Raw genomic sequence first — 27,980 nt, forward strand, 5'->3', positions numbered from 1 at the left:
TGATACACTTTGTGTATATCCACCATGCAAACTACAATGGCATGCTGCAACATGAAAGCGGCCTGTGACTGTAGCTGCATACGCTTGGCCTACTTTTTTGATTTCATTAAATTTATTGGACGGGTGGGAGGAAAAGCTGCGCTGTCTTTTAAGTATTAGCAAACTGGATGTCAGTAAAAAGTGTGTATTTGTGTGCATGTCTGTGACTTGTGTTTATTAGTTGTTTGTTCTTCATTGCATGGCGACATTCAGTTTTAGGGTTTATTCAGAAACAGCCACATTTATCTCTGTGTTGAAATGCCTTTACATGATTACTCTTCATCCCTTTATAATGTTAACATTGTGACCTGTGTACAGTATTTCATAAAATCTACAATGGAGTCAGTTTCAGGCAGCACGTCTGTCAACATCATGTCCTAGTAACTAGTAATCTATAAATGAGGTGATTAATAGTCCTCGGTAAATGTCTGATGACGAAGTGAATGAATGATATGAACACTGATGTTGAATTTGGAACGTCTCTGAGCGAGGACAGAAGTTTGTGATGACAAACATTTAATGGGAACAAAGTTAAAGCAGGTAACAAACGACATGAGGAGCTTTTCGGAGCAGTAGGCAGCAGTGTGTGGCAGGAGCTTCATAGTTTGATTGTTGGATGTTGTCCTTTTGTTATATTTGCCCCACAGTGTATTTGCATTCTGAAGGCATGCTGTTATTTGCACATTTACATGGGCACTGCGTGATTCCCGGCAAATATTCAAATCTTATATCCAAACAGGAAAAAGTGCACGTCAGAATCCTTGGCACAGAATTAGTAGTTACTTGCCCTGGCTTTTGGCCCACCTATGAATGATTCTCTATGTTAAGAACATTCAAATCCGTTAGAATCAGTGTTTCTCATTAAAATGTATTGTGTGGATCTATGCCACACTGTGTCTGAAAAACGTGTCTCTTGTGAAAGGAGCCTGTCGAAGAGCAGCGCCACCAACTGTTACACATATAAAAAAGACTGATAGTACTGAAGTAAAGCTGCATTTTAGTAAATGAAGTTTTTCCTGTTGAATTAGGACTATGAAGAACTGGCCAGAACTGCCTGTCTGTCAGGGGAGAGATGAAACGTGACCGAGAACATGTTTGTCTACAAATATTTAATGCCTTGCGTAGCTCACAATGGGCTTGTATGAGTAAGGGAGAGTTTGTGTGCACGTGCTAAGTATCACGTTTGATAATGCACAACTCTCTCTCTCTCTCCTGAGAACAGGAGTCTGAAGCCGTCCAAGCTTTTTCTTAATTTGCCAGTGTGGAGCAAACCTGCCCAAGTAATCTCAACTGAGAGTTCCTCAGTGAGGCTGTTTTTACACGGCTTTTTTTTATACACATATATATATATATATATATATTCACAGAATTCAATACGGGAGCCAAACAAAGGAAGACCCACATGGTTCCTGCCAATAACAAACCTGTTCAAAGGGAAATACTAAACCTTCCTCTCCTGCATCCCTGCACCTCACCAAGGACATCTTTGATGTCATCCAAAACAATGTTTATCTTCCCTCTGTGCACTGCAGCTTTGTTTATGAGCTATCCCCATATAACATTTTCGTTCCCTCATATGTGCCTCAGGGAAGGGAGGAGACAGCAGTCAAAAGGGAATGATACTGTATAGACTTTGGTGTTTTCGCTGCAGTTATGTTATAGCACGTTCATGTCTGTGTAGTGAGAGTATACATGGGCTCACAATCATTTGCCTAGCTTAGCTTGACTAATGCCTTTTAGCATGGGCTAAACATGGCAACAATTGCTAAATTGTAGATTAAGCACATAATGCTTATGTTATGTATGTTGCTAGGTAGATTTCTGAACACTGGCTGTAGAGGTTTTTAATAACTTCCATTTTACGTTAGCATGGGCTAACTGCTAAGATAAGCGTGATGTTTAATGCAGAGTTGCGTGAGTTGTATCTAATTCTAGGCAGGTCCTTTATCATATTTCACCAAAACTGCAACTGTTGCTGTGTCCCTCCGTGTTCGAACAGCCTGCTGTGAGCGACGCAGCACGACCTGGCACGTCGCTTTGACCCCCAACACTTCTGTATCTAAAAATAAAAGCGCTGGATGTCATACTGTTTGCAAGGGGGAACAGAAATTCACAGAGCGGAGAAGCGAGTGTTTAATGGATGCAATGCGGACAGCTTGCGTCCATTACAGCACGATGTAAAGGGGTTTCTTACATGAGCGTGCTGTTGAGACACGCTTTTAGAGATGTTAATTTGTTAGCATTGAGGTGCTGAAAGGTGAATCTTTGAACCACATGGTAACTGACTCCCTCTGCTAGCGTTGAGTTATTGAGCTTGGCTAAAAACCAACTGATATTTGAGTTGGAGACTTACATAAGTAATAACAATCTTATGTAACTCTCAATACGAGGGTATGTACATTCTCAGAAATATTTTACTGACTGTCTTCCTCTTGTAATAATTTATTATGTTATTATTTATTGTAATCATTATTAATTATGGTAAAAAGTAAAAATTTAAATATTCTTAACTCTAAAATCCATTAAACAACAATGAGGCATAGACGCCCACTCTCGGGTTTTTCAGTAACATGTTTTGTTCTGTGTGTGCAGTCCATTGGCTTATCAATTATTAGACTATTTTCAGCACAAATTTAGGCCAAACTCTGCCCTGAACAGCATTCCAGCCATCTGATGTGCATCAGGCTGATTCTGATTGATGCCACCAGTGCCAGCAGATGCTCACATGTGAGTGTATACATTGTACCCAAGCAGGCAACTGTGCACATATGTGCGCCGTGCATGTGAACAATGCCACCAGTTGCTGTGGCTGGAAGCTCCCTGGTTGTCTGCCAGCATGCAGGGAGGGGAGGGATAGACTGACCTGGGCACAATGGAGGGTGTGAACTGGCTGCAGGGGTGGGGGGAAGCACGGGAGGAGGAGGAGGAGAAAGGAGGCGTAGGGGCTAGGGGGGTAGTAAGCAGAGATAAAGCTAGCCAGATGGGGCAGACAATGAGGCATAGACACCCACCCTGCATGTCAACAACTCCCCCGTCGGGCACTCAAAACTATATATTCCTGTATCTCTCCCCATGTGTCAAAGTTTGTTGTTTCTTTTGTCTGTTTTGCTCCATTTCCCAGCCGTAAGTTTGATTAGAAAAGCATAAAACTGCAATCATTTCTATTTGTGCGGTTTAAGAACTTAACGTCGACATTCTTAGCACATTGGGCTTTCTTCCTTCTCCCGTTTGTTTCCCAACTCTCCTCCTTTTCCTCTCTGCGCCCTTATTGTTCTCTGATCTGATAAGACGAAACTCGATGCAGCTGCCAAAGAAGGGGGGGAAAAAAATGAGAGTAAGCGAACAAGAGTATAGATAGTATGGACACCTGTTGTGCTGAAACCCCCTTGTTTGGTAAGTTGATCCTATCTCCCGTTTCTCAGGTTTCAGCAAACAACCTCAGCTGTCAGAAAGCCATGGATCCCTCTGTGTCCTTCAATCTGTCTCTCACCGGTCTCACACGGCCCCTCGATCACAAAGAAAGGTCTTCTTTCATCAATTTGGACTTGTTTAGGCCTCTGCAGCTTTGGCTACCTCTTTGTTAAGGAAAGGGAATCTTTGACCATCATGCTAAAAAATAATGTTTGAAAGACATACACCTTCTCCTAGTTAGTTCACTGAAATAGGAGAGACTAGATAGATCTAGTTCATGATATTAGCCTATTAAGAAGACGGAGTTAGAAAAAGCTGACAATACTGAGAGTCAAGAAACATTAGTCTGTTAGCATACTTAACAGCAACATTTACCATTGTCTTCCTGGGTCATTATGGAAAGCTTCAATTTCAGTCACATCTTATTTACAGTAATATTACCTAAAATGATGACGTATGCTGACATTAGTTGTGGATTATTTGTCGATTAATCCAAAAGCAAAAAGTCAAGAAAGAGCTGGTTAGCTTAGCCAGCCGCCAATGTTAGCATCCAGCCTCCACCTAACTCACGCTATTGTTTTGAGCCGTTACTGTCGTACTGTACAACAACTTAAAATGATAATGTTAGCACAAAGCAACTTCTTTGTTTACATTAAAGTAAGGTTAGCTAAGATTCCAATTAGTGCTATCAATACCAGTTGGAGCAGCTGAATGCTAATGTTAGCTGTTTTCTGACAGTAGCTGATTGGTTATCAAATGTGTTGTTTTCACAAAAGCTTTTGTCCAATATTACTCCAGATTTCACTTTCCAGTGTCCTTTCAGATGTTGATTTATCCAGAAATTGTGTATTCAAAAATGTAAAAACACAAAACACTACGACATCATGCTTTTGGGCGGTCAGAGGAGCAATTTCATCTTAAATCCATATCCCCTTTTCTGTCTTTTCTTCTGTCATTTTTCATCAATTACAATAAAATAGCCCTGTTTCGTTGCATCCAGTGTTATGAAAAGACTAGGCAATAAATCCTGCAGTGGATCATGTTTGGAAAACTGCACAAGTATGGATAGGAGCTGACAACAAATTTGTTACATAAAAAAATCCCACTCACTTCTTATTAAAATTGTTCTAATTTGTTGGTTAGAGTTGCATAATCGAAAGACGCCAGCTTACTTTGAGCCCCCTGATATAAATCTGAAAACGCTTGCAGGAAAGTAGCACGTCATATAGAAAGCATGATGGGGCTACATTCATAAAGGCAACATTGTTCTGTGCTTTACCAGGATGACTAATTCAGAGAGATTGATAAAAAACAGTAAAGTTGATCTGTGAAATAATAAAAATAATGTAATCAAACACACAGTCTCACATGATGAGGAGGAGGCATTCTTCACATAACTTATCCTCACACACACTCGACACTTATAAGAAGCTCATAAACACGATTATGAGATTGAATCCTCTTAGAGAATGTTCCGTTACATCAGTCGTGGGATTAAAAAAAAAAAGGAGGGGCTTTGCATACGTGTTGACTGCTGCCACATCTGTGAAAAGGTCGCACACAGTGGGCTTCTTTGAGGATGAGTTGGTGAGGAGACAGGAAGCTGTGGGTGTTCACACTTCCACTCCGCATGACTAGAAAGCTGGTCGCAGAGCGGAGAAAGGACAAGGCCTGTATGAATGTGACCTAAGACCTTTTCAAAGAAGAAACGGTGAAAGAAGCAGCTGTGTCAGTGTGCCACCAAATGTCACACTGTCTTTAGGGCGTCATTACTGTTGACAAAAATGGTAACGTCTGGGTAAAATGTACATATTTGTACACATTTTTAGACTGTTTCTGGATAAATCAACATCTGAATGTAAGTCTTCCAAACCAAACAGCAGCCAACAAATGAGAATTGAAGCATTTTTAAGAATACATTGTTTTCAGGAATAGTATGAAAGATGGGATCATATAGCTTTTAACTCATTTTTTCTGTAAGCATTTCTAAAAGACAGCGTTTATTATATACCTTCAAAAGCTCTGTGGAAAAAGTTGAGTTGAGGTTATTGTGTGGTCATAAATTAAGACAATTAAGAGTCCACTGTGCATACATTCATCTGACGTCATCTGAAGCCACTCTGTTTGTTCCTCCTGCATATCATCATGGTAACCACCTTCTCACCTCCTGTCATGGTGTAACTGCTCTTTGTGAGATGTGACTCATGCCCAGTCATCGCCTGCTGACGCCTATGGACAAGTCTGGACTTCCACACATTGCAATGCATTGCAACATACATTTAGTATTTGGTTTTATTTAGCTGTTGTAAAGATAAAATATCATTCTATATCTTGTCTAAGCTGACAGATGAGACAAACACCTGTTAGTGTTAACCTATGATGACCTATAGCTTTATGTGTGTAGATGTTTGTGTGTGTGTTTGGGTCATGTAGGGTACATGTATGATGCTGTATCCTGTGCCACCTTATGTAAGAGTGAAGTTTCCCAGGATGCCCTGACATGGCCTCCTGGCAGCAACAGGTGTCGGTGTGTGTACGTGTGTATGCTGGTATGTTTATATGTGACACTGAGTCTTTTAGTCTATATTCATAATTTACTGCCACAGAAATAGAGCCAATGGGGAAACAAGGTCGACCATATATGGGAGAGAAAAGCAAGTCCCAATGTCTCTGCCAATCGTGCCGTCAATGTAACTGTTTTGACTACTTTTTTTTTTTTTTTCTCATACCAAGCTGAAACTTTTAATTCTTTGTACTGTTCTAAATCTTTTGAGATTCTCACTTGTGTTACTCTTGTTGTGTCATTTTGGAGAAATCTGCCACGAGAGTTTCTTTGGAGACAAATACTTCCATTTGATCTCAAAGAAGAATGCAGCTATCTATTACCTGGAGCAATATAGCTTGCAAACTCAAGCACCAATTCACTAATTAAATCTATCTAATAAAAAAAACAAGTTAATTACAAGACTTCACATGGTAGAAGCCATGCAAAATTAAGTCTAAATTAAATCTATCTACTTAACTGACTTCCAAACTTTATAATGATTTAGCATTGTTGTTTTTATAAAGGACCATGGCAGCTTTTAGTATGTCACTCCAGAACAGTAATGTAGTGTATTTAACATGTGTTTTTAATGCTTTCAGAAATTATGACAATTCATCATGACCAAATATCTGTCCTATCTGAGGAAAATGTAATTTTCTGCCATTGTTTAGGAACACAGTCATATTGTTTATCTGAGTATTTTGTTGCTTCATCCACTTGCCTTGTAGGAGAAATACAGCTCGTACCTGACATAGTCTTATTATTTTTTCCAGGTCTCTTTCAGCCTCAGGAAACTAAGCACAATATTGAACACTTTTGCTGCAGCACTATCAAGAAAACACCATTATTACTGTAATAAAGATCAATGTTATCTTGTTTCTTGAGTCAATATTTTGCCGTTTAGAGAGATGAAATGTAAGATAAGACTTGGGGAGAAGTTGTGGAACCAGTTTGGAGCATTTATAGACTTTCTTTCTTTTTTCTCTTCACAGAGTCGGAGTGCTGCAAATCAATTCCGACAACATAGCAGGGCACTCCATGGAATAGAAAAGGCAAGTAACTAGTGGGAAGGAGACAGACAGTGTGGCTGCTTGCATGTGAGAGCCAAAGAGGTAGCCAAACTGACCTCACCCGATGGAAACAACAGATTGGATCTACCATGTGACAAAAATTCGTCTTCATTCTTCAGCGGTAATCAGCACACATCTAACTCCCTCATTTTTCTGAGATGTTTGTTGTGTGACGAATGGGCAGTGATTCCTCCCCTCTCTTTCTGTTATCTGTGTGTAATCACTGATCACCTTTAATGAGTGGCCATTCATTGTTAGTCGCTGCAATTTCCTCAGCCAAATCCCTGCCAAGTCCGCAGGTGATTATCCATGATTAAATCCAGATTTCCAGAGAAATAAATATGCAAACAGCGGCACAGAGGCAAGATGATGGAGAAGCAAGAGGCCGCAATTAATCATTGAGATCATGGAAACTTGATTTTGTTGTTAATCGAGAAAAAAGAAAGGAGGAGGAAGGAAAACAATCTGCTCCTTTAAGAAATGTCTGCCAGGTAACAGGAGAGCGTGAGCTAAATCAGGAAGCTTGGCTTTAGATGTCAAAGGTCGAGAAGTCAGGAGATCAACAGGTACCGTAGGCTGACTAACATACTTATTGCACAAATCTAGAGCCTCTTTGTCTAATGTAACTTCCAGGGGCCATACATACTGGGCAGCCTGGGGAGGTGTGGCCCCTAAATTTGATTGCCATCCCCAGATGCAAACAAAAAAAAAATAAGTATACTGTGAGCATGGACAAGGTTTAAGTTGAAACTATCCAAGATTTGTTCTTTTAAATACAAAAATAATAATAATAATAATAATAATTACATATGAAGCTAACATCACTGTTTTTTTTGTTTGCTTTTTAAGATTTATTTTTGTGCCTTTTATTGGTGAGGTAGGACAGTGGACAGAGATGGAAATCAGGGAGACAGAGTGGGGATTGACATGCAGGAAAGGAGCCACAGGCTGGAGTTGAACCGGGGCTGGCCGCATTGAGGACTATAGCCTCCATATATGGGGAGGCGCGCACCAACCACTGAGTCACCAGCGCCACCATCAGTGTGATATTTTAACAATATTAAATAAAGTCCATTATGATAACTAAAGACCATGTTAATAAAATTATATTAAGACGTTTGTATGTGCACCCATACATTTCATGCCACCCCTGCATAAGTCAGGGCCACAGTACCCCCCCCCCCCCCCCCCCCCCCACCCCCCCCCACCCCCCCACCCCACCCCACCCCACCCCACCCGGTCCCAAAACGCCCTGGTCAGAACTCCCAACTGATGCATCATTAACTCAGTAAATGGTGTCAGTGCAGGTGTGTCTAAACAGGTGAACCTTGTCTGCTAAAAGAGGATTAGGGAGGAAGATTTGTGTGTGGTTTTGTGTGTGTGTGTGTGTGTGTGTGTGTGTGTGTGTGTCCAGGAGTTTTGTACATGTAATGCAACCTTGTCTTAAGCTCTAGCCATGGCAGGAAAACAGATCTGCTGAAAAGAATCAGAGGAAGTACACAATACACTCCCTGCAGACACACATTCACACAAAGACACGGTGTGAGAGGATTATCGAACACCAGTATATTTCCCTATATAGCTGAGCACAAACCACTCACAATGCTCTGTATGTGTGTGACAACTGGAATCATCCCGCTTGTCAGTCAGAAACGACACACGCACACGCACCCAAACACACACACACAGACGCACACATTTAATGTGAAGACTGCAGTTCCAGCTGTCCGAAGTAGGGCACTGCAGTGTTCATCATTCAAGGGCGTCACACAGCAGGAGAGCTTTCAGTGCAAAAAGTGCTGCGCAAATTACCGGGAAAGAAACAGCCCCCGTAGCTGTCCACCTTTGTCTTCCTGAGCTGGACCCGCTCCCCAGACACACTCGAGGGTCATTATGTGTGCCAGGATGGAGATGACGCCACCTGCAGCCACTGAAGGATAAAATATCCTGCCAGGGATGGTTGCATCATTCTGAGAATGGGAATATTACTTTCTATATTTACCATCACTAATGGACCAGGGTATTAGATGTTCTGTTCTGTGGAAAACAGGCCAATTTATGACGGATTTATTGTGTTCAGAGGTGGGCATGTGACTTCTGAAGTGTTTTGCGCATCGGTGCGGAAACATTGACTCTTAAGTATCGCTGCAGATGCCATTGAGTTTTATAATCACGATCTTCTGGTGCCAGTGAGAATATAATGTTTTCTGACTGTATTTTTTTGGGATGTTATCAAATCCAAGCATGCAGGCTTTCTCTAGTTTTGTCTTAGTGACTGAACCAAAGGACAAGATCATTTATGGCCTGGTGTCTTCTGTTATCTAAACAGACACTGATCAAACAGACTGTGATTGTGACATGCTAGGAATTAGCCCCTAGCTTTAATATTCCACAGAACTGTTGAACATTGCCTTAATTTTGCAAGTATGAAATAAATGTTTAAAACAATTAACGCTAGTTACCATTGTACATAGAGTATAATACAGTACAGCAACATGGAAATACTGTAACTTTTTCAGCTAGTTTAACTGTCCGACTCTACAGCCATTTCTTCTTTTTTTTTTTGCTGATTGGTTCTTTGCCGTCTGCTTGTTGTGTCAGGGCCTTAACAGGACCAAGTTAATGTAAGAGGTTTTTTTTTTTTTTTTTAAATTTTGGCTCGAGACACGAGCTTTTCAGACTGTTGAAGTGAAAGTTAACAAAGAGCAACAAAAACAACCACAGTAAAAGCAAAGGCTAAGAAATTGTGAGAGGGAGGATGCAAACACCTGCGCTTCTTTGCCTTTGGAAAGTACCCCCTCCCACACACACACACACACACACACACACACACACACACACACACACACACACACACACACACACACACACACACACTTTCAAACACACTCCTGTGAAGGCAAGTGTTGTTTTCTTTCACTCTCATCACCATAGATACCAAGCAGAAGTTCTCCAAAGGGCCTTCACAACCCACAAAGTAGCCAAATCCTCGCCATTCTGCGTAACTGGCGGCAACAATGCGAACACTTGTTTGGTCGATTCGTTTTGTGGGTCTCCTTTGTGTATTAGAATGAAGGGAGTGAGGTGGGGGTTAGACCGGGGGTTGTGGGATGTTTTTTATGCGAGTGTTGGACACTTTGTGGAGCATGCCTGGGCAAAAATGGAGGTGCAGATTTGAAGCTTCACCAGAAAGAGGCCTTGAGCAGAAAACCTTCAGAGACGAGCCTTGATGCATCTCTAAGGGCCTGATGCTCAGTTTTTACCTGTCTTTTTTTTTTTTTTTTTTTACCTGTTTCTTTTGCTCTTTTCTTTCCCCCTTCTAATTCTCAATCCTATGTCTTTCTCTCTTTGGCCTGACCTATAATCCCCCTATTCTTCAATATCCCACTGGCCCATTGTCCTGTAAACCAAAAACTGAATACCTCACACACATGCACAAACACACATGGCCCTGCAGCCTGCTCCATTGTCCTGCCACTGCTGGCCTGAGTCCTAATGCTGCATTGGACTCGTGCCCATGTAAACAAGCTCCTGTCTGTCTGTCTGTCTGTCTGTCTGTCTGTCTTTCTGTATTTTTGTGCGTCTTTTTGCTTCTTTTTTTCTCCCGGTGCATCTATTAATGTCACTATGATCACTCTTTTCACCCTCCTCATGCTCTGTCTTTCTGCTGGACTCCTCTCCTCTCCCAACCCAACTCTTCTCTAAGCTGGGCTGAGCAATTAGTTAATGTACCCTCCACCCCGGGGGTTATTCTGGCACGGCCGGCCGACAGAGTGCCTGTCTGCTGCTGGTGTGTGTGTGCGACTTGTGTGTGTGTGTGGCTTTGGCACTAGCATTGAGTGGGGTTGCTGGGCTAACGGCAGTCCATCCAGAGTGCTTTTGGCACAGGCAGAGTTTTGGACAGCCCTTACCTCTTCTCTACGAACGTCCACTCGACCATAGCAGCCAGCCCTCTATCTAGGGATCTAGTAAACAGCCTTTTAATTACCAAGGGAAAAGACCCAAATGTCTGAAAGATCAATTCATTCCAGTGATTCACAATTTCAGCCTCTTCTGATTTTTTTTTTACAGTGTTTGGCTCATTCTAAAACCCTCCTGCCCAGTATAAATGTCTTTTTTTTTCTCTTTTGGCTCTGGTGAGGAATTATTAAAAATCTATTTCAAAGACAAATGTAGGATCAGAGCAGATTCATAGCTGCAGCTAGAAAGAGCAGGCTGTTGTGTACACAGCTGAGGCTTTCCTCTAATTCAGGGATTAAAACCGACTTTAGGGCCATTTCGGCAGGAGTCGTAAACAGACTATATTGGGAAATAACATGCAGTGACAGGCTGTGGATGTTCTGACTAATCGCTCTGAAGCCTCTATGTAAACTCATTAATTCGCTTGTAGTGTCTTTGCAAACCTCATACGTATGCTACGTTACATTTCTATTACTCTGGATGTTTGCAGTTTGTTGTTTCTTGTCACCGTGTCGAACATTATAGAAAGACCTTTTCTCTTTCTACCTTCCCGAGAGGTGTTTCTTTGCCCTCGTTTAAAGTAGCAGTGAGGTTCCTTGTCTGAATTGAGGCTCGAAGGCTCGTGTTATGATACGCAGGAACGGAGTGTAGGAAGTCTTAAAACGTTAAGGCCAAACTTTTGGTTGGCAACAGTTTGCCTGCATTCACTTATTTTCTAAATGTTTGTCTGGAGACTCAACTTGTGATTGGCTTTATAGTATTTACATCATCAAACTCTTATAAAAGAAAACAACCAACCTATTCATGAATGCCAGTTGAGTCGGCTCTCTATGCCTCTTTTTTTTTTATTTTTATCTTGGTTGGTCTTTGGTGCCTTTCAAGCCGTGTTTGGCCATGTGAGGGTGTTAAAGGGCAGGCAGGCGCCTCTGGACACCTCTGTACTTCTTTAAAGGCCTGGAAGGACGCCCAGCATGCATATCCACCCAGCATGCCTATCTGCTCGGCTCAAACAACAAAAGGAAAGGGTGCGTCACAAAGGGACACCAGCATGGGTGAGACGGAGCTCGGTAGGGCAGGGAAGGAGTAAAATTGCGTCGACGACAAGTGGGTGTTTGATTTTTCAGCTTCGTGCAATTTGCAGGTGTTGGTCTCATAAATCATATTCACAAAGCGGCTATTTTCCTCAGATGTGACACTCAGGCAGGGAAACTAAAAGGCTGTTAATGCTATATTCCACGTAATAACACACATTTAGACAATACGACAACCTTTCATCGTTTCTTTGCTTTGAAAGGTGAGAAATGTTTGGGGGATAGTATATATGACCCATCCCTGTTTGAGCAGGTAATGTTAGCATTCAACCACTACCTTGCTACCATCATGTGGCCTTTATGAAAATGAAAATGTACAGTATATTTCATAAATCTTTATTTTCGTGCAACGACTTCACGAATGAAGCGTGTGACGTAAGGAACTGCCTGATCCTGTTTTCTTGGCTGGCTTTAACCTATTTTATGTGCATTGATGGCATTAGGTCATGGTTGTGCAACAACACATTTAGACAGTTAATGGCCAATGGCAAGGTCAAGTGTGGGGGGGTAAAGGGCTTGTGTGTGTGTGTGTGTGTGTGTGTGTGTGTGTGGTCTGTTTGTGCGTACATAAAGATTAGTGTGTGCACACTGTCTGAAATGTAATGTAAGCAGGCACAGCCAGAAGGACAAAAGACGAGACAGCATCGACCTCTTCACCTCCCCACCCCCATCCTCACACACAAACACACACACACACACACACACACACGTCCACAGAAGAATGTTAACTTGCCCATGCCATCTTTATTCCTGCTTTTCATCAAAAAAAAGGAGCAATCTGGATGTTCATGCCCTGAAAACAGCGATATGTACTCCGACCCCTCGCTGTGTAATTACATTTGTGCAGACAGACACTGCGAGGATTCTGATAGGATGCAGTTATCTTAATATATTTCTGTTGTTATTTTTCTGCCCCATAGAGAGATGACCCACTTCCACTGCTCGGTCTGCACGTTTGCGTGAGCACACTCGGGCAGTTGTGGTTGTGTTCGAGCTTGACACAGATATCTCACAGCCTGTTTGTGTTTGTGTGTCCGTCTTGAGGCAGAGGAGTAGATTGTTGAGACACAAAAAGCCAGACAGCCAGTCTGTGTGTCTGGTTGGTGGGATGCTTTGCTCACCTCTACAAACCGTTCTGCACCTCTGAACACTCATGGATGTGAGTGGGTGTTATCTGCAAATAATTTTTTGCATCAGTATACTTCTAAATCTCTAAACCTGTCGATATTAAAGATTTGTAAAACACTATAAAACCAATCATCTTTTAATTCCTATTCAAATACCCTATATATTATATATTATTATATTATAGTTTAGTTTTTTTGTTAAAAGGGGAATTTAAATGTCAGGACTTCGGTAGCATTTGTACTTGCAAGTTTTGTTCCTTTGCCGCAAAAATCTTTTTCTCTCTACTCACAATCTTTCTCTTAAAACTGATTGTAAGCAACACTTGAGCAATGCTTCTTTTTTTTTAACCTTGGTTGAAAAACATGTTTTTCATAGAATTAAAGGCTGTGATAAAGTGGGTACTTCAGAACATTTGAGTGTTGTTTCCATGAAAGGGTTGAATCTTATACGAGTAACTCACCAATGATTCGTTGTTAGTCAAAAAAGGTGAAACACTTAATACAATACAAAGTCATGAAAATGTGTAAAAAGGTGTCCAGAAAAGTAGCTTTAAAATGCTTAAATGATATCTACAAAGATAGATTGTATCATGGATTTGTAGGGGTGTATGTGTGTCTGTTCTCTTCTCCTCCTTTGTTGCCGATATGGCATCTGCTCTGGTCCAGGAGGTGACCGTGAAGGAGCCGCAACCTGAGCCAGGCTGGCTGATGGCCGTCTCCATGTCCATATGCCTGCTCTGAGGACACACACTCTCCAGGCAGGACACACTCCTACACACCGGACGCTTAGTTACCTCACACACACACACACACACACACACACACACACACACACACACACACACACACACACACACACACACACACACACACACAGACACACACAAACAAGCAGAAACAGCAGTTGATCACACATAAACAAACCCTGAAGCTGCACCTCCGTGTATGTTGCCACATCATCCATGCAGGAGTGTGGAGGGTGTGCTGCCAAATCTCCACATAATGGACTGTTCCGGGGCTGTCCAACCTGCCGACCATATGGGCTCAACACATCACTGGAACAACAGACCCAACTCACATATACAAGGACATAACAAGAAAACACACACATTGCTTCTGGGTACTGTTGAAGCCTTTGAAAAAACAACATATTGATGCTTTTGCAACAATATTGTCATTTTTTGTTGCTGTTGAAGGATGAAGTTAGACTTATTTTATGTTTTAAGACCCTCTACAACACTTTAATCATTAAATCAAACCTTTTTTCCCCACAAGAAATAGGCTTGGTAATGTAGCCACTAATCATTGTTGAACTGCTGTAGCTGCCAAGCTAGCAGTTCATGGTCATGGTCAAGCTAAGTTATGGTCTGTCAGAGCAGCACCAACAACGTCACAGTATTCTCCCTATGGTTCATTTCAGTCACCAATTGAATATTTTTTTCCCAAAGTGTTAAATAAAGAGGGCCTCTCAGAGCTTACACACTTGCTATCAAATTAGCTTAGCTATGCAGGCTAACAAACAAAAGCACTTCTCTGTCCATCATCAGCTCCTGTCTAATAACTGTCAGTTTATGGAACGGCATTATTATATTGAATGGCATGACAAAGTTAATACCCTACAAAATCTGCTGTTTTGGACACCTCTTCAAAGATTAGCGCTGTCAAAATGGCCTGCTACAGTTCAGCCAAAGTTCAAAGATGTTGAACTCCATTTGATTCGTGCGGATTATTTTCAACTCTTTAATCGGATTCTCTGATCACAGCATTTCCATAGGTATTATTTTATTTTAGTGCCAGTTTCATTTTGAAACCCTTCAGCCTAAAGAAGCTGTTACAGATCGAGCAAGACGTAAATTGCAGTAACTAAATATTCAGCTAACCAATTAGTTTAACTACAGAGTAGTTAAGTAGATCTAACAGTTCGGTTTTAAAACATTGCACCGTTTCACAACCAACTTAAAGAACTTTTTATTCAATTATCCAAAAATGCTTTAAAATTCCTGAAGCTGGTCTTTCTTAACTTCCAAATGCTACCAAGAAGAATTTAACTCACAACACTTGTTTTAGTATTTCACTTCTGATTGATATTTCTCGATTGCTGTTTTCTATACACCCATTACTGTGGAAACAGGTGTTCCTTCCACTGTCCTTTCATCACTGACAGCCTTTGTTCAGCGGGAGGTATCATCTGTAGAGGCAGAGTTGCATCTCCCGGTAATGTATTTCATCAGCTACAGCTGTATCAGACGCTCTCCATTGGTGTGGAAATGAGGGTCGTCAAGTTGCCAAGTAGCTCCTTCATCCATATTAGAGAGACGGAGAGGAGGGGGGCTGCTCATTTATTTTGGCTCAGGTGTGAAAGGAAGTGTGTGGCTGAACAAGTTTCCCCCCACTGTATGAGGATAGATGGGCCCATTATTGGTAGGTTTTAACCCCTGACTGGGAGATTGAACCATCACAGATCAAAAGAGATATTAAAAATACTTGTCACTGGTGTGATGTGGTGAGATGGAATAGTGTCTTTACACACAGCTTCCAGTTTCATTCTGAACAATGTGACACATGTATTTTAATGGGAATCAGTCAGCGCACCACTTTGCCCTAGACTGAATATATCCCCATACAACACAGTATATTTTGGACTGACCTGCTGTAAAATTGTTCCCAGGCAATAAACCCAAATAATTTTACTGCCCCGCTAACTGTCTTTCAGCATCACCACAAGGTTAAAATATGCAGCTATGACTCCCAAGCCAACTGTCCAGTATTTCGGTGCATGAAAAAGCATGTTCAAAAGTAATAGTATTTTTGCAGGTGAACCCAAATGCGTTTCATGGTAAATGTCATCCTACCAAACTTATCAAGCATTAATATGGTTGCATTGTTTTTTAAGTATGCTATCACTCTGACTTTATTATTTGGGAAAATGTACCAAAGTGTCGATGTTTAGCTCCACATTGCAATTAGAATAGCTGTTGACTTTAGCTTGTTTAATTTAAAGAGCCTAAAATATGTCCTGTTTTCAGCCTATGACTGTAATCGTTCTATTTCTACAAGCACACAGTCTTTTGAAATGCTGCAGATTAGATAGATAGATAGGTAGATAGATAGGTAGATAGATAGATAGATAGATAGATAGATAGATAGATAGATAGATAGATAGATAGATAGATAGATAGATAGATAGATAGATACTTTATTGATCCCGAGGGAAATTCAGGATTCAGATTGTTCTAGTCTTGGCTCTATAGATAGAAGTTGCACTTATGTTTACAAAAATTCTCCTCCATTTCTCAAATTGTCTGCTCCACTGTCAATCCTGATTTTCATAAATAGGTGTGGATTCTGGAAAAAAAAAAATATATAGCAGGAATAAAAACTAAAGTTTTCTCCTCTATTGTTGCAATCAGTTCCGCTGAATTTTTCGGTTGCTTGTGGAAAAAAAGGTTCTTTACACTTTGATGATTGAATATGAGATTAAAGATTTAATCTAGTGTGATACATGTTTTAGGAAAGGGGGCTCCAAATCCTCAAACCTGATTGGTTTAGCACTAGATGTTTTGGAGTGGGTGATGTTACAAGCAGGTCTTTCTTTGTCTTTGGGAATCTTTGATCTTGCAGACAAACTGCTCCAACAAAGCAAGCTCAGCGTTCGTCTTTGCAGACCAAAAGCTTCAAGCTCTTTTCAGCATTTCTTCTGTCTTTAAGCAGAAATACAATCCTTCATGACTGAACTGTTATGACAGGGAACTGTTCGACATTTCAAATGTGATGCACTGCTTGTGCACTATTTGTATGCTGATGTGTTAGACGTCCAACCCTATTCCCAGCCCTTTTTTCATGCAGCTTGAATCCCTCTGACTGTTTGAAAAGTGCTGAGGTTCACAAATAGAATATGAGAGGAAATTTAAATGCCGTCTATTCATAATCACAGAAGGGCTTCAAGTGTTCTCACTTCTCACTTTGGCTACAGTTTGCTCCTTTTCTCACCCTGACAATACTCCAGCAAGCAAAACAAAAATCCTTCCAGCGAAGCAAAAAATAAACTCTGTGGATGGAAGGCAGATAATGGGATATCATAAAGACTCAGTAATTCTGTGTCAAATCTCAATAATGGATGTTGCTGAGTGTGGCAGCTTTTTTTGGGGTTTTCCTGTTGAAACAGGTAACATGCTTTGCATATTCATCAGTTTTGGGGGGAAGGAGCTCTTTTTTGTGTGTTCATGAGCAGCTGTGTACACATGTGACCTTGTCTATATCCGTTTCCACAACATATAACCTTCACCACCTACAGAGACATAAATCTTTCATGAGCACCTCAGCCATGCATATATAGCACATCCCATCCCAACGCCACACGCATAAATGAAACGTTTTATCCAAATGGCATTTATGATTGATGACGAGTGCGTCCTTTAATTATTCTGTCCAATAATTGCTCTCCATTGCAGTGGCTACAGTTATCTCCCTCATAAATCTCTGAGCATCTCGTACCCATGATGCAGGAAGACACGAGAGTACTCGGAAAACAACAAAGATGTCCATAAAAGCAAAATAGGTAGAAGGAGTTTATGTGCACTGTGTACTCATTTATTGTAAATTCAGACATGTTCTGTCAAAGTCGCTGCAGATAAACAGATTAATTAGATGGAATTTTTCAATGCGTGCCTTACCGAGGCAAACCCAACTGAACCGCTTGGTGGAGACGGGGCTCAAATGACATTGTTTACCGCAGGCAATTTGTCTAATAAACTGTGCTTCATTTTGACTGCCATCGAGTGGTTTTATTAACCTTTTAGATTTTCTGTTGTTTTTTTTGAAAATTGAATGTTGTCAATGACTTGGAAACATCCCTTGGGATCATGTTAGATTGCTAACATTAGCATAAAGCTCAACACTGCCTCGCAGAGCTGCTTGCATAACTGCTGACTCTTAACCCATGTTTATTTACTAAACCTAAAGATATTAAATGTTCAGTCCAGTCTTATAAATGTTTTTGGCTCAGACATATACTTATACTTACCCATTACACAAATATATCTATTCACCACCAAAGAAAGATCTGCAAGTCACTTTAAAAGCCAGCATGGGGGCGCAGATGGCTTTGTGGTTAGGTTAGAATAAATACCACTTAACCTTTTTAGAATTCTAAATAAACTTTCAAAATTCAAGATTTTTTATAACTTTCTATTCAGGTCAGTGTGGGTTTATTTTAGCCACAGAAATATAACACTGACCAGCACTACCAAAATGCGGGTTTGTTGTGCTGAATTTGTCGACAGAATAAAACTGTACCTTTGGCTCACATTAACCGAGTGAAGTGAAACTAAAAGAGAGCAGACACACCGTCTCAAGAAGGATTTTTTTTCACGTGGTATCATTCCCGAATTGAACCTCCCGGATTGGATTTTAGCTATCGGATGCATTCAAGTAAAAACAAGGAAATCCCCTTCCAGCTATTAGAGATTGTGTTGTTTTTAACAGTTGAAACACAACATTACCATATTATGACCTTACAAATGACGTCTGCCGTTTCCCGAGGGAGACATCTGGCTCTTCATTGCTATATGCTCCCCTGTTGTTATCAGTTAATGACTGACTTTGTCTGTTAGCCATTTGGTGGGAGGAAGGAGATATACAGGGTTCAGGTCAGATTTGAAAGACCAAAACAATGACCTTAAAGAAATTCAAACGCTCTAAAGCTGAAGGGAACTGCAGCATTTGGTGAGAATTGTTAAAGAGTTTGTGTTGAATAACCAATTTAAAATGAAGCGTAGTAATGAATCAAGTGCAAATCTAAATCTATCCCAAAGAGCAGCGTTAACATGTATTTTGAAGAGCTTGTGCCTTTATAAACCTAAAACTCGACAGCATGACTATAAAATGAGCTGCTGAAAACCTGTTCACTTTGTATTCCTTGACTCTCCTTTTGTTTTTGCAGAATGCCTAGCTGTTATTCACAGTCTGAAGCCACTGCTCCTGTGTTCAGCCTTATGTAATGGCAGACTCCAGCAGAGGCTACCATTTGATAGACTTATGTAAACAGCTCTCCTGCCGTTCTTCGGGTGACTCATTCCTGCTCCAACCTGCGCTTTGTGGGTGGCTGGCTGTTATTTAGTCTCTTCTTATGTCATGATTGCACCAACGGCCTTGGATGACGGTCATACAAACTTACAATCTCCTGCACCCACATAACCATAACACGACAAACACACACGAACACACACACACACACACACACACACACACACAGACCCTTGACCTCTGGTGTAATTGGTTTTTCAGTGGAGATCGAGCTTCGAGATAAACTCAAGAGCGGGACAAGGTTGCCTTTATTCACTGAACCCCCCGTAGAAGACAAACACTTTAAAACAGAACATGTTTCTGCCTTTACCTCAGTGTCTCTCACCTCCCTCTGCCCCTTCTCTCTCCTCATCTTTGCCCCTCATGTTTGTCCATCAGCCTGAACTTACGTAACCCTGATGACCATCTCACATTTATGTGGAGTTTTACGGCGGGAGTACAGCTTTGTCTTTTGTGTTTTTAAAAGTTGAAAGGCTGCAAACATGGTAAGCAGGTAGTTTTAGCTAGCTCGCGGTTATGTGAGCGTGGATGCTAAGTTAGCTGTTGCGCCTTAGCTATCAATAACAAATGTGTTTTCATTCAGTCTGAGAATCTTTGGGGTGATGTTACTGAGCTAAAAAAAAACCAATTTTGAAACCCATACTAAGGCAGCACAACTTTTTTTTGTATCTTCCCTCCGTGAGCGTTTTAGAGCAATATGGCCATTTGTTGAAATTCCGCCATATTTTTCGTTTTCAGCAGGGAACTTGGTAGGTTTTCATGTGCTACTTCACTCTATTAAATTGCAAGACAAAAACAATTATGAAAAGGGAGTGATGTCCTTTTGTAACATTATGATGACATTTCTGAAACTGAGGTCTCCATATTTCCTCTGTAAGACATGAATTGAATTAAGATGTGGGAGTTGTTTTATCCGCATCAACATTTGGCTTTGGTTGATAAAAGTCACAGATGTGCGACAGTGTAATGCAACAACACCCATCATATTGTCTGATGTCCTTTATTCCAGCCGCCTTTATGTAAACACCAAGTCTGCTTGTGCGACCCGACAGGCCACAGATGTCACTGTTGTGCAGTTACGTTAATTGCTTTAATTACTGTCGAATACATACACACACACACATTCATATACTCCTCAGCATACTGCCTCTCATTAGTTCTGGTTCAGCCATATTACTAAAACCTAATGGATTCTCTCGCTATCCATAATCTCCCTCTCTCTGCATGAATAAACACACTATCACAGTGCGTTTCTGACAGCCTGCGATTACAGCACATTGCATCAGTCTGCTGTTTATGCGGCGCTCTACAAGTCATGGACATCTTCTCCCTCTCTCTCTCTCTCTCTCTCTCTGCTCTCCTTACACTGAATCATTCCACCAAGCCTCAGTCTCTTCAAATGATGTCAGTTAAAGGCCACTTTCCCCTCAGCCTAATCAAAGAACAGTGTGTCTGTTTTGTGGAAAGCCCTCTAGGGAATATAACCTAACTGTAGAGTTGAGAATAAATAGACATGTCATAATAAATACACAGTGTGTGTATGTGATGCTAACTGAAGCAGAAAGATCCATCATTTAGACAAAGGGACGTCAAGTCTGAATGAATGGTGGCTCAAATCAATCACAAGCAATGCCAGAGCAAATCGGGGAAGTGTTTGAGATTGTCGAAACGATTCTGGATTAGATTTTTGTTCTACAGATATTTTCCTTGATTGTTAATTCATCCTAGTGTTATATGGTGCTAGCCTAATGTCGTTTGGTAAAATTAGCATATTCTACTTGCTAAATCAAATACAAAATAATGCCAATTTGGTTACCAAAGTGTAAAGCTGAGGGCAGAAAATGCTGAGCTTATTTTAGTTTAGCTTTGTTTTGCATTGAGATGGAAAATGGAGAGAAGCGGTTCACCTGCCTCAGTTCAAAGACAAACCAATTCTGCTGACCTGGTTGGGCCCAGAATTCAAAGTGGACAGGGCGCTCGCCCCAGACCTACTGTAGCTCAGGTTACTAGGTCTGCTCTCTCTGTCCTACAACTCAGATGTAAACAAGCACAGTGAACGGATAGCGTCTCGTCCCAGGAAATAATGTCGCAAATAAGGGAATAAAGATTTTTTTTTTTTTTTATGAACTCAAAAACACCTCGTTGAAGGGTGAGCTTAGAGTTGATTCTGAATGGGCTGTAATCTAAAATAACATTAACTAAGCTACTGAATGTGCATCTAATCATTCACTGCTTGGCTCAAAAGAAGGGAAATACACCAGTGCAGTTCATCAAATAGTGGCATTGGGTCTCACCAAGCGAACCGTACATGTGTTAAAATGGGATTGTGATCCAACTTTCACCAAAGCGAGTGAGCTGGAAACATGACTAAAAGATGATGGAATAGTAAAGTTATGATGTGAATATTTGCTGATGTGCACAATATTATACCACCTGTCACAGATATATGTTTGAGCTCATAACATAAATCTCACACTAACATACCTCTTTAAATGGGGGTGTATTTGGACAGAGTACGCCCACGTTTGGTCCCCATTATACCCTGAAGTGTTGAGCAGACACACAGACGGAGAAAACAGAGCGGTAGTGGCTGATCATTGCATTATTCATGCTCGTGCAATAGCCCCGAGCACAGTCCGTATGCTAAACTAGACCATGCAGCATTGTAATAGGTTAGGTTAGCCATTATAAAGAAAGGGTTCCACATCTCAAAAGGCTTTTTCTCCTCCTGTCCGTTCCACTCTTCTCTGCTTTCTCTTCCAAATTCGTCCTGACACACCTGTGCACGTGCAGAAAATCATACGCACACGCTGGCCTTCTTACGTCACCACATCCCACTCATGTCTCGGTCTCTGTTCCCCACTTCCCCCCCCCCCTCCCCCTGCCTGACTCCACTCCACTGAGCTTTTGAAGCGCTCTCCCTTTTCATCTCTACTCCGCCTCCTCCTCTTCGAGCCCTGAAAGGTTGATCTGTGACGGAGCTTGTTGCGTCTTTTATCGGCGTCCCGCAGCAGCCCGGGGGGGACAAAGGGCAGCTGAAATGCCACAGTGTCTATATTCGGCCGTGTGCGCAGATGCAAAATGCATGAAAAGACGATGACATTCAATCAGCTGTGCCAAAAACCTGGAATACAGTAGAGGATGGATGGAGGCACACATTGAGGATGAGGAGAGGACGGGGGCTCGAACTGCAATTGATCATGCTAAATCCCAAGCTGAATGGGAGGCTAGACAGTGGATAACCAGCGGAGAGACAGAACCCACTTTGTTTATTTCCCTTTTTTTCTTTTTTTGAAAATCAAAGCTTCCAATATATTAAGCGTCTTTCCTGGTTACTTTACTCATTCCTTTGTGTGCTTACCATGCAATCCTGTCTCAGCTTAAAGAGCAAATATCATCTTTTAAATCCACTGTATGTGTACTTTTAGGTGTGTGTGTGTGTGTGCAACAGTGTGTGTTGATCCTGTATCTCTATCTACTAATCTGTCTCTGCTGCCTGTCTGATCCCTGACTCCCCACAAATCTAATCTCACCATCCTTCTGCCCACCAAACACCCTGCTAGCCTGTGTGTGTGTGTGTGTGTGTGTGTGTGTGTGTGTGTGTGTGTGTGTGTGTGTGTGTGTGTGTGTGTGTGTGTGTGTGTGTGTGTGTGTGTGTGTGTGTGTGTGTGTGTGTGTGTGTGTGTGTGTGTGTGTGTGTGTGTGTGTGTGTGTGTGTGTGTGTGTGTGTGTGTGTGTGTGTGTGTGTTCAGGATTAACGTGTCAAAATATTGTTCAAAGCAATCAGCTCTCTCCACGTAATGAGTGTATATTTCACACTGTGGGGACACATTTCTGATGGGCGTCCTCTCACGATCCTGCTCTCCCATCGAAGGAGGTAAAAGTAAAGATCCTTTTAAACACAAATCAATTCACAAATGAGCCTCAGAGGACGGTACACCAACACCATCGCCGACGACCTCTCTCGCTTTAGGAAATTATTCCTAACTATGTTTTACGACGTGATGAAGGACGCCGTTGAAATCATTACACCACCACTTTATCAACTCGAGGGAAATCCTAAAGACTGTACTGTGTGGCGGTGATGACATTTTTGTGATTTACATTGTTCAGTTTGATCACTTTCTTTGTTTGAAGGCAGACCAGTTAAATGAACATAGAGTAGGGCCCTATGAACAGAAGATTTATTTTTTTGCTTTTTTGGAGAGACAGGACAGTGAATAGCCTTGGAAATTGGGGCGAGAGAAAATGGGGAATGACATAAGGGAAAGGATTCTGTAGGTCGGATTCTGGGCATCCTTGATGTCTGTACAAACTTTTATGGCGACATTTGTTTTGTTAATTCGGGCAGAATTAAGGTTAAACTCATATTGGTGTTTTGAAAAGGATCCGTGCGTTGCAAAAATCATGTCTGCAGGATTCCTCCTCTGGGTAGCATGAATGTCTGCACAAAATCTAAAGGCTAATTCGTCCAGTAACGCGAGATGTTTCAGGTCAAACCAAAGACCTTAAAAAGAGACGAAAAACTCTGCTCGGCAATATATAACAAATAAAAAAAGCTCCTAATTTTTTGACAATTTCCCACAATATGTTTATACACTTAAAAAAAAAAAAAAAAAAAAAAGTTAAATGAAAATGACAAAATCTGTTCCTACGCTCTGTTTCCTTTATCTCACATATGTTGATTCCTGCGAAGTTCATTTAACAAGTCCCGTTTTAGTTACAAATAAAGACATCGCCTCGCTTCTTTTTAATTGGAAGACGGGTTATTCTGAATAAATGTGGGACACAAAATCAATGGAGCTTTGATCAAGCCGCTTCTTCAGCTCTTCGAATGTTAATTTCACACGACCAGCCCACTCTCGCTGCCATGGAAACTAAAGGGCGTCCGAAGGTCGCCTCACTTCAAGGAAGCATTAATACATGCATGCAGCGGGCCATAGTAGGCCCACCTGGAGATGAAGGGAGGCAAACACAGGAGGAGGAGGATGAAGACAACGGGGGGGGGCAGATGGATGCAGTATGCTCACTCAAACAATATCCCGAGAGAATCCCAGACTGTGTTTTGTGGATTCAGTGAGCGTGTGTTGTAAAAGACAATCCCATCTTTAGCCTGACTGCGCCTACACCTCTGCTCATCCTCTGTCTGGAGCCAAAGAAGATTTGAATATTCTCAACTCAGCATGCTGGGATTTTGTTTCTTAATCCTGCTACCCACGGAGGAGAAGCGAGAGACCCCCGGGATCAGCACAATAAAATGTCAGATTGTGCCAAGAGGAGGATTGAAGTGCACAAAGTCGCACATTCGTTTTAGTTTCATTACAAGGATAATCAAGATTTCACTTAGTCAGGGGGAAAAAAACTCATAAATCCCAGAAACATAAGGGAAAAATCAATATGCAGGTATGGTGGTATTGAAGGAAACATTTTAGTGGAAATAAAAGTTGAAAAATGGCCTCCTGCCTTGTACACACTTAATATAGCGCGTGTGTGTGTGTGTGTGTGTGTGTGTGTGTGTGTTTTGTTTAACTTGAGCCCTTTTGACCTTTCCTATCTCCATCGCCATGAATATTGAAGAACCAGAGAAGCACTCTGCCCATTCAATACGGCCGAGAAATTTACAGTGGCATGTGCACTTTATGAAGATGTATTGGCTGCCATGAGTGAACGAGCGTGTGTATGTTGTTATGAGAGCTGCTAGGTGCTGCACCTTTGCTGTTATTTATGCATGTATGTGGGCGCCGAATCAATCTATATGCATTGTGTCATGTATAAATGTGATGTAAAATGAAAATGGAGCCGACCCGAGGTCTATTGTCCCCGCGCTGCCTTTACACGCCCTTGACTTAAATGGTCCACTAAATCATGAGCACAGACATAGTAATGCAGCCAGAGAGAGAGAGACAGAGAGAGACAGAGAGAGAGTGAGAGTTGGGCAGAAAAGGAAAGTTTTAATTACGGTTCCATCTCACTGAGGAGGGAATTCAGTGTGTCAAGTTCTGTCAGAATTTGTAATAAAATCCAAATCATAGAATATTTTAATCAGACAAGCTTGCTTCCAGAATAACATTTGAAATATTCCAGAATATTCCAGAATATTTCAAATGTCATCTGTATTGGGAAGGTTATCATTGCTGCTATGAGAGTAAGTCATATCTTTTCGTAATATGCCCCATAATTCTCAACAGAGCCTTCCAGATTTAGACACTTTGCCTGCAATTTTCATGGTTCAGTTACATTTTGGTCTGAGTTATAACTTTTAAGTTTTATCTGACAGCTCTACCACATTAAATGGAACCGTATTCAATATTTAGCTTCATCGACATACATGCTATTTTCTCTACGCCAAAGAGTAACATGAGATACCAGGAAGACACAGTGGGGGATGGCGTGCAGCAAAGGGCAGAGGTTGGATTCGACCCCTGGGCCACTGGGGTATAACCCATAACTGCGAGGCTATCCGGCACCCTGGGGATCGAGTCTTTAATGAAAGCTGCACTTTCCATTCTAGTCTATTTCACTTCTTTTCATACAGATTCCAATGACTCTTTGTCATGTTATGGTCTATGTTTTTACAGTTAAAGAATAGTGCATTCCCCAGTTGGTGTGAATGTTTTCTGGCTAAAATACTACAGGTGTATAAAAAAATCTTTTCACAGTCTTTTCTATTTTTACATGTCAAAGATATCCTGATATAGAAAAACAACACAAGCAGTGTATAACGTGAAAGCTCCGTCTGCTCATCCTCCCATAATATAAGAGCTATACGTTTCTGCCCCTGCCTTTAATTTAAAATCAATTAGTTGTTCCGTCTCTGGACATCCTCATCCTCCAGACTCTGCCCTGGCAGACGAGGACGGATGAAGACGAAGGGATCCGGTGGTCCACACAGGGATTTCATTATGGCTCCTTTCCAGAGCGATGAAACCAAAGCAAACAACGATCACACAGGGGCAAACAACATAACAGGTCATGCTGGAGTTCTTCCACGCTGTGTTTTCTGGTGGTGAAAATATCACGCATGCTTCCGTGCCTCGTGTTGGGGGTGGATACTGGGAAGTGTTTTGAAGTACAATGTGTGTACGTGTGCCATTATGTACGTCGCGTGGGACCCCAGACTTCGCTCCATCACTTATGTATGTCTGTCTGCAGCCTCCCCCACTTCCACGCTGAAATGAGGTCAGATAGTGCCGTGAATGTCTCTGCTGTGTGTCCTCTAGCACTTCATGCCACACTCGTGTGTGTGTGTGTGTGTGTGTGTGTGTGTGTGTGTGTGTGTGGGCATCAGTGTGTGTGTGTTGCTGTTTGTTGGGTTACTTCGAGGCCATGGGTTGTCACTGAAGCGTGCTGTCTGATTGGCCGATTGGAAGACTTGTTTATGTTGTATCTCTGTGCCCAGTGAAGAGGAACAGACCCTCTGCAGACTGCAGCCCCCCGCCCCCCCGCCACACCAGACAGCCGTCACACACACCAACACATACACACTAATATTCCCCACGCTTTGCTTTTGTCACTACGCAGACACACTGCTGCTCTCCCACTTCCCGGACAGAGATATGGTGTTTCTAACAAGTTGACAGATGTAGGGCATGGCGGGGGCAACTGACTAAATAAGCTGAAATATTATGCCAATACTTTTTCACCCCTTTTTGCATCATGCACATCTATTTCACCACTGACCTGTATTTTTTTTACATTAATTCCGTTTTGTTTTAAGCTCTTTCAGGCTCTCCTAAAGCTGCTTTTCGTCTCAGCTCAAATGCATATCCAAGACAAAATCTGATTTAATGTTATAGGATTCATATTCTCCCGTGACATTTCAGAAGTGCCACAGAACATGCAAGAAATATTTGCACATGCAACACGGATTTAAAAATGACAAAATGAGCCAAAACCGTAGACACTTTGCGATATGCAGAAATACTACAAGCATGATTAATCTTGTGCAGAGACCCCTCGTGTAACACTACATAGTATCTGGGCAGAAAATTGTGTTTGTGCCTATAAAGTGGTGTGTGTGTGTGTGTGCGTGCGCATTTTCAGTTTTGCATAGATGCATGTAAATAAGAGTCAAACTGCACTTGTGTTTACAAGAGACAGCTGCTTTGCATGTTGAAGTGCCACACTGTGATGCTAATTGTAGGATCCTGCATGCAGAACACACGCACTACATTTCTCAGTTGAAAAAAAAAAATAAATAACGCGATGCAGATTTTCTCGCAGGAAAGAGTGTGCACGTCTATTTGTGTCATGCATGAGAGTTTTACTCCCTCTGAGGCCTGGATGATGTGATGATTACGGCTCCGTGTGTCCGATGTGTTTAGGGCGTGCCTCGTGTATTTAAAGGCACGTGAGATGATGTTAATTGGGTGTGTGCCCTGGCAACACTGTGATTGCCAGCGTCCAACATTTCCATGCAAAACAAACTCAATGACTTTCATTTTTAGAGGCGGGAAGAAAAAGCTTCTTATTTTGACCACCGGGAGAAGCAATGTAGACTTTTGTCCATCAATTTAAGCTGGACTTAAAACTGAACCAGGGTTTACTTTTTTCCAAACCAAATATGATTTCATTTTCTCTCCATGTGTATAATTTCACCACAAACGATGGACGATTGCAAATGTAAGGTCAAGGTCTTTTTTCCAGTGATTTA

At 41.6% G+C, this 27,980-nt stretch overlaps 1 protein-coding gene and 1 long non-coding RNA gene across 2 annotated transcripts in view; both read left to right on the top strand.

Annotated features, from left to right (window-relative positions):
• Positions 1–27,980, top strand: part of dcn (decorin) — a 155,757-nt gene that overhangs the window by 61,386 nt on the left and 66,391 nt on the right. The gene's annotated exons all lie outside the window — the stretch shown is intronic.
• The window catches only part of LOC306817871, a 38,689-nt gene continuing 17,762 nt past the window's right edge, over positions 7,054–27,980 (top strand). Inside the window, exon 1 of the long non-coding RNA XR_013778086.1 lies at positions 7,054–7,186. This is a non-coding gene — a long non-coding RNA (uncharacterized lncRNA). The remainder of the gene's footprint in view (positions 7,187–27,980) is intronic.

Source organism: Symphodus melops (assembly GCF_947650265.1).
Source record: "Symphodus melops genome assembly, chromosome: 22".
Lineage (NCBI taxonomy): Eukaryota > Metazoa > Chordata > Actinopteri > Labriformes > Labridae > Symphodus > Symphodus melops.